This window comes from Anomaloglossus baeobatrachus, unplaced genomic scaffold (genome assembly GCF_048569485.1).
Source record: "Anomaloglossus baeobatrachus isolate aAnoBae1 unplaced genomic scaffold, aAnoBae1.hap1 Scaffold_2970, whole genome shotgun sequence".
Lineage (NCBI taxonomy): Eukaryota > Metazoa > Chordata > Amphibia > Anura > Aromobatidae > Anomaloglossus > Anomaloglossus baeobatrachus.
The window spans coordinates 114,637-122,322 of NW_027442408.1; the positions used below are offsets into that span (position 1 = coordinate 114,637).

Sequence of the window (7,686 nt, forward strand, 5' to 3'; positions counted from 1 at the left end):
TATTTGACGTTCCTTATATTGCGGTATGAGGCTTCGCAGTAGGTTGCAAACATTCATCACCCATGACTGTCCCCAATTGAGCTCAGAAGCTCAATGTCTATCATGACTCTCTTTTAGAATGTCCAAGAGCAAGCAAACTATTCCTCCAGGAGAGGGCGCCAACAGACTACTAAAGAGATCATCATTACTCAAAGAAAACCCCAAAAACCAATGCATGATAGGAATAAACAGGTAACTTTCTTTGGAGTGGAAGCGGAGAGATCGCACCAGATGCCAATTCTAGATGTTATCACACCTGTGGTCACTGCAGCAGCAGGTGAATCCACTTTGTCCAAAAGGGATCTATTCCATTCAATTGCAAATGATCTAGATAAGACAGAGAACTGCAGCACGGGGACATAGCCGAGTTGGTCAGGTTGAGTGGTGATGAGTTTGCTATTTGGATGAATAAAGAAAGTCAAAAGTGTGAAAGATAAAAAACAAAAGGAGGAAGTGTGAAAAGTGAATGGGCCAAATTGAGGTGCATATGAAGACGTATGCTTTCTTCCAATTCATTAAATCGGGCTAATATGAATCAGGTGAATTGAGTTCTGCTTTTGGAAACTGGGTTAAGAAGGGGTGCACCGTTCCTGGAGGTACTGCAATACCAGGTCAATGCGTGGAGTGGACAGAGCAAGCTCTTTTTCCATCTCCCTGTTCTAAAAATCCATTTAATATATGGTCCCCAGATAGGGGACGTATCAGATATTAAACTGATAAGAACAGATACTACACTTGATCTTAGCCAAAAGGCCGAGAAGCGATAACCAGAATTGGTTTGGGCCTCGAGTGGCACCCTGGCCTATGCCGGACACATCTTAGGGAGAGAGAGCGAGAGGGAGACAAACCCCACGCCTACACAAGACATTTTGTCACCCAAGCCAACCCTTGAAAAGGCTGCTTTGCAGAGCCAAAACAAGAAGAATGGTGCGTTTTGCAGCCGCCGCCCACTGCAATGAATCTGAATAACTCCTCCTTTAGGGCGCAAGCAACTCCCCTCCCCCTTGCAGTCTTTCCAATTCACGATACAAAAAGACGGACAGGACAGGTTGCCTGACTTTCCGTCACTGCCACCCTTTGCCATCCTTACCCGTAGAAAGCCCTTTCATCATCCCCAAACCCTAATCTTTTCCCTTTCCTTCCCAGCCCCCAAACCCTGCCCTCTGTACCTTTCTCACCACCCGCTTCCCTTCTCCTGTCATCCCCCTACCACCCGGGAAAAAAAGAGATTGCCCCCTCCTTCCACTAGCCCACCCTCCCACCCAAAGAACAACTTCTTCTGCGCAGCTTGTTTTCTAAGCAGCAGCGCTATTGTGATGTCATCGGGGGGCATTGTGACAAGCCGCCAGTGTTCCGTCTCTTCATGTTGTGCACAGTTCAAACGGAAAATACATCAACAGGCAGACTACAGAAAAGCTTACTATCAAAGGTTAGAGGGGGGCTTTCTCAGAGGGCTTTTTACAGTTTTTCTATTCCCAATTAGCCGTTTAAGTGTACTTATTGAAAGTAGTAATTCTTTCATAGGCCGCCCTTTCTTAGTATTTGACGTTCCTTATATTGCGGTATGAGGCTTCGCAGTAGGTTGCAAACATTCATCACCCATGACTGTCCCCAATTGAGCTCAGAAGCTCAATGTCTATCATGACCTCTCTTTTAGAATGTCCAAGAGCAAGCAAACTATTCCTCCAGGAGAGGGCGCCAACAGACTACTAAAGAGATCATCATTACTCAAAGAAAACCCCAAAAACCAATGCATGATAGGAATAAACAGGTAACTTTCTTTGGAGTGGAAGCGGAGAGATCGCACCAGATGCCAATTCTAGATGTTATCACACCTGTGGTCACTGCAGCAGCAGGTGAATCCACTTTGTCCAAAAGGGATCTATTCCATTCAATTGCAAATGATCTAGATAAGACAGAGAACTGCAGCACGGGGACATAGCCGAGTTGGTCAGGTTGAGTGGTGATGAGTTTGCTATTTGGATGAATAAAGAAAGTCAAAAGTGTGAAAGATAAAAAACAAAAGGAGGAAGTGTGAAAAGTGAATGGGCCAAATTGAGGTGCATATGAAGACGTATGCTTTCTTCCAATTCATTAAATCGGGCTAATATGAATCAGGTGAATTGAGTTCTGCTTTTGGAAACTGGGTTAAGAAGGGGTGCACCGTTCCTGGAGGTACTGCAATACCAGGTCAATGCGTGGAGTGGACAGAGCAAGCTCTTTTTCCATCTCCCTGTTCTAAAAATCCATTTAATATATGGTCCCCAGATAGGGGACGTATCAGATATTAAACTGATAAGAACAGATACTACACTTGATCTTAGCCAAAAGGCCGAGAAGCGATAACCAGAATTGGTTTGGGCCTCGAGTGGCACCCTGGCCTATGCCGGACACATCTTAGGGAGAGAGAGCGAGAGGGAGACAAACCCACGCCTACACAAGACATTTTGTCACCCAAGCCAACCCTTGAAAAGGCTGCTTTGCAGAGCCAAAACAAGAAGAATGGTGCGTTTTGCAGCCGCCGCCCACTGCAATGAATCTGAATAACTCCTCCTTTAGGGCGCAAGCAACTCCCCTCCCCCTTGCAGTCTTTCCAATTCACGATACAAAAAGACGGACAGGACAGGTTGCCTGACTTTCCGTCACTGCCACCCTTTGCCATCCTTACCCGTAGAAAGCCCTTTCATCATCCCCAAACCCTAATCTTTTCCCTTTCCTTCCCAGCCCCCAAACCCTGCCCTCTGTACCTTTCTCACCACCCGCTTCCCTTCTCCTGTCATCCCCCTACCACCCGGGAAAAAAAGAGATTGCCCCCCTCCTTCCACTAGCCCACCCTCCCACCCAAAGAACAACTTCTTCTGCGCAGCTTGTTTTCTAGGCAGCAGCGCTATTGTGATGTCATCGGGGGGCATTGTGACAAGCCGCCAGTGTTCCGTCTCTTCATGTTGTGCACAGTTCAAACGGAAAATACATCAACAGGCAGACTACAGAAAAGCTTACTATCAAAGGTTAGAGGGGGGCTTTCTCAGAGGGCTTTTTACAGTTTTTCTATTCCCAATTAGCCGTTTAAGTGTACTTATTGAAAGTAGTAATTCTTTCATAGGCCGCCCTTTCTTAGTATTTGACGTTCCTTATATTGCGGTATGAGGCTTCGCAGTAGGTTGCAAACATTCATCACCCATGACTGTCCCCAATTGAGCTCAGAAGCTCAATGTCTATCATGACCTCTCTTTTAGAATGTCCAAGAGCAAGCAAACTATTCCTCCAGGAGAGGGCGCCAACAGACTACTAAAGAGATCATCATTACTCAAAGAAAACCCCAAAAACCAATGCATGATAGGAATAAACAGGTAACTTTCTTTGGAGTGGAAGCGGAGAGATCGCACCAGATGCCAATTCTAGATGTTATCACACCTGTGGTCACTGCAGCAGCAGGTGAATCCACTTTGTCCAAAAGGGATCTATTCCATTCAATTGCAAATGATCTAGATAAGACAGAGAACTGCAGCACGGGGACATAGCCGAGTTGGTCAGGTTGAGTGGTGATGAGTTTGCTATTTGGATGAATAAAGAAAGTCAAAAGTGTGAAAGATAAAAAACAAAAGGAGGAAGTGTGAAAAGTGAATGGGCCAAATTGAGGTGCATATGAAGACGTATGCTTTCTTCCAATTCATTAAATCGGGCTAATATGAATCAGGTGAATTGAGTTCTGCTTTTGGAAACTGGGTTAAGAAGGGGTGCACCGTTCCTGGAGGTACTGCAATACCAGGTCAATGCGTGGAGTGGACAGAGCAAGCTCTTTTTCCATCTCCCTGTTCTAAAAATCCATTTAATATATGGTCCCCAGATAGGGGACGTATCAGATATTAAACTGATAAGAACAGATACTACACTTGATCTTAGCCAAAAGGCCGAGAAGCGATAACCAGAATTGGTTTGGGCCTCGAGTGGCACCCTGGCCTATGCCGGACACATCTTAGGGAGAGAGAGCGAGAGGGAGACAAACCCACGCCTACACAAGACATTTTGTCACCCAAGCCAACCCTTGAAAAGGCTGCTTTGCAGAGCCAAAACAAGAAGAATGGTGCGTTTTGCAGCCGCCGCCCACTGCAATGAATCTGAATAACTCCTCCTTTAGGGCGCAAGCAACTCCCCTCCCCCCTTGCAGTCTTTCCAATTCACGATACAAAAAGACGGACAGGACAGGTTGCCTGACTTTCCGTCACTGCCACCCTTTGCCATCCTTACCCGTAGAAAGCCCTTTCATCATCCCCAAACCCTAATCTTTTCCCTTTCCTTCCCAGCCCCCAAACCCTGCCCTCTGTACCTTTCTCACCACCCGCTTCCCTTCTCCTGTCATCCCCCTACCACCCGGGAAAAAAAGAGATTGCCCCCTCCTTCCACTAGCCCACCCTCCCACCCAAAGAACAACTTCTTCTGCGCAGCTTGTTTTCTAGGCAGCAGCGCTATTGTGATGTCATCGGGGGGCATTGTGACAAGCCGCCGTCTCTTCATGTTGTGCACAGTTCAAACGGAAAATACATCAACAGGCAGACTACAGAAAAGCTTACTATCAAAGGTTAGAGGGGGGCTTTCTCAGAGGGCTTTTTACAGTTTTTCTATTCCCAATTAGCCGTTTAAGTGTACTTATTGAAAGTAGTAATTCTTTCATAGGCCGCCCTTTCTTAGTATTTGACGTTCCTTATATTGCGGTATGAGGCTTCGCAGTAGGTTGCAAACATTCATCACCCATGACTGTCCCCAATTGAGCTCAGAAGCTCAATGTCTATCATGACCTCTCTTTTAGAATGTCCAAGAGCAAGCAAACTATTCCTCCAGGAGAGGGCGCCAACAGACTACTAAAGAGATCATCATTACTCAAAGAAAACCCCAAAAACCAATGCATGATAGGAATAAACAGGTAACTTTCTTTGGAGTGGAAGCGGAGAGATCGCACCAGATGCCAATTCTAGATGTTATCACACCTGTGGTCACTGCAGCAGCAGGTGAATCCACTTTGTCCAAAAGGGATCTATTCCATTCAATTGCAAATGATCTAGATAAGACAGAGAACTGCAGCACGGGGACATAGCCGAGTTGGTCAGGTTGAGTGGTGATGAGTTTGCTATTTGGATGAATAAAGAAAGTCAAAAGTGTGAAAGATAAAAAACAAAAGGAGGAAGTGTGAAAAGTGAATGGGCCAAATTGAGGTGCATATGAAGACGTATGCTTTCTTCCAATTCATTAAATCGGGCTAATATGAATCAGGTGAATTGAGTTCTGCTTTTGGAAACTGGGTTAAGAAGGGGTGCACCGTTCCTGGAGGTACTGCAATACCAGGTCAATGCGTGGAGTGGACAGAGCAAGCTCTTTTTCCATCTCCCTGTTCTAAAAATCCATTTAATATATGGTCCCCAGATAGGGGACGTATCAGATATTAAACTGATAAGAACAGATACTACACTTGATCTTAGCCAAAAGGCCGAGAAGCGATAACCAGAATTGGTTTGGGCCTCGAGTGGCACCCTGGCCTATGCCGGACACATCTTAGGGAGAGAGAGCGAGAGGGAGACAAACCCACGCCTACACAAGACATTTTGTCACCCAAGCCAACCCTTGAAAAGGCTGCTTTGCAGAGCCAAAACAAGAAGAATGGTGCGTTTTGCAGCCGCCGCCCACTGCAATGAATCTGAATAACTCCTCCTTTAGGGCGCAAGCAACTCCCCTCCCCCTTGCAGTCTTTCCAATTCACGATACAAAAAGACGGACAGGACAGGTTGCCTGACTTTCCGTCACTGCCACCCTTTGCCATCCTTACCCGTAGAAAGCCCTTTCATCATCCCCAAACCCTAATCTTTTCCCTTTCCTTCCCAGCCCCCAAACCCTGCCCTCTGTACCTTTCTCACCACCCGCTTCCCTTCTCCTGTCATCCCCCTACCACCCGGGAAAAAAAGAGATTGCCCCCTCCTTCCACTAGCCCACCCTCCCACCCAAAGAACAACTTCTTCTGCGCAGCTTGTTTTCTAGGCAGCAGCGCTATTGTGATGTCATCGGGGGGCATTGTGACAAGCCGCCAGTGTTCCGTCTCTTCATGTTGTGCACAGTTCAAACGGAAAATACATCAACAGGCAGACTACAGAAAAGCTTACTATCAAAGGTTAGAGGGGGCTTTCTCAGAGGGCTTTTTACAGTTTTTCTATTCCCAATTAGCCGTTTAAGTGTACTTATTGAAAGTAGTAATTCTTTCATAGGCCGCCCTTTCTTAGTATTTGACGTTCCTTATATTGCGGTATGAGGCTTCGCAGTAGGTTGCAAACATTCATCACCCATGACTGTCCCCAATTGAGCTCAGAAGCTCAATGTCTATCATGACCTCTCTTTTAGAATGTCCAAGAGCAAGCAAACTATTCCTCCAGGAGAGGGCGCCAACAGACTACTAAAGAGATCATCATTACTCAAAGAAACCCCAAAAACCAATGCATGATAGGAATAAACAGGTAACTTTCTTTGGAGTGGAAGCGGAGAGATCGCACCAGATGCCAATTCTAGATGTTATCACACCTGTGGTCACTGCAGCAGCAGGTGAATCCACTTTGTCCAAAAGGGATCTATTCCATTCAATTGCAAATGATCTAGATAAGACAGAGAACTGCAGCACGGGACATAGCCGAGTTGGTCAGGTTGAGTGGTGATGAGTTTGCTATTTGGATGAATAAAGAAAGTCAAAAGTGTGAAAGATAAAAAACAAAAGGAGGAAGTGTGAAAAGTGAATGGGCCAAATTGAGGTGCATATGAAGACGTATGCTTTCTTCCAATTCATTAAATCGGGCTAATATGAATCAGGTGAATTGAGTTCTGCTTTTGGAAACTGGGTTAAGAAGGGGTGCACCGTTCCTGGAGGTACTGCAATACCAGGTCAATGCGTGGAGTGGACAGAGCAAGCTCTTTTTCCATCTCCCTGTTCTAAAAATCCATTTAATATATGGTCCCCAGATAGGGGACGTATCAGATATTAAACTGATAAGAACAGATACTACACTTGATCTTAGCCAAAAGGCCGAGAAGCGATAACCAGAATTGGTTTGGGCCTCGAGTGGCACCCTGGCCTATGCCGGACACATCTTAGGGAGAGAGAGCGAGAGGGAGACAAACCCACGCCTACACAAGACATTTTGTCACCCAAGCCAACCCTTGAAAAGGCTGCTTTGCAGAGCCAAAACAAGAAGAATGGTGCGTTTTGCAGCCGCCGCCCACTGCAATGAATCTGAATAACTCCTCCTTTAGGGCGCAAGCAACTCCCCTCCCCCTTGCAGTCTTTCCAATTCACGATACAAAAAGACGGACAGGACAGGTTGCCTGACTTTCCGTCACTGCCACCCTTTGCCATCCTTACCCGTAGAAAGCCCTTTCATCATCCCCAAACCCTAATCTTTTCCCTTTCCTTCCCAGCCCCCAAACCCTGCCCTCTGTACCTTTCTCACCACCCGCTTCCCTTCTCCTGTCATCCCCCTACCACCCGGGAAAAAAAGAGATTGCCCCCTCCTTCCACTAGCCCACCCTCCCACCCAAAGAACAACTTCTTCTGCGCAGCTTGTTTTCTAGGCAGCAGCGCTATTGTGATGTCATCGGGGGGCATTGTGACAAGCC

At 46.4% G+C, this 7,686-nt stretch overlaps 5 non-coding genes across 5 annotated transcripts; all 5 read right to left on the minus strand.

Moving 5' to 3' along the window:
• Positions 1 to 613: 613 nt before the first annotated feature.
• On the minus strand, positions 614 to 804 carry LOC142267778 (U2 spliceosomal RNA). Its single transcript, XR_012733607.1, has one exon. It is a non-coding gene; the product is annotated as a U2 spliceosomal RNA (small nuclear RNA).
• A 1,388-nt stretch (positions 805 to 2,192) lies between these two features.
• On the minus strand, positions 2,193 to 2,383 carry LOC142267780 (U2 spliceosomal RNA). The gene has a single exon (XR_012733609.1). It is a non-coding gene; the product is annotated as a U2 spliceosomal RNA (small nuclear RNA).
• A 1,388-nt stretch (positions 2,384 to 3,771) lies between these two features.
• LOC142267781 (U2 spliceosomal RNA) lies at positions 3,772 to 3,962 on the minus strand. Its single transcript, XR_012733610.1, has one exon. It is a non-coding gene; the product is annotated as a U2 spliceosomal RNA (small nuclear RNA).
• Positions 3,963 to 5,342: 1,380 nt separating this feature from the next.
• On the minus strand, positions 5,343 to 5,533 carry LOC142267782 (U2 spliceosomal RNA). Its single transcript, XR_012733611.1, has one exon. It is a non-coding gene; the product is annotated as a U2 spliceosomal RNA (small nuclear RNA).
• A 1,384-nt stretch (positions 5,534 to 6,917) lies between these two features.
• Positions 6,918 to 7,108, minus strand: LOC142267783 (U2 spliceosomal RNA). Its single transcript, XR_012733612.1, has one exon. It is a non-coding gene; the product is annotated as a U2 spliceosomal RNA (small nuclear RNA).
• Positions 7,109 to 7,686: the final 578 nt, after the last annotated feature.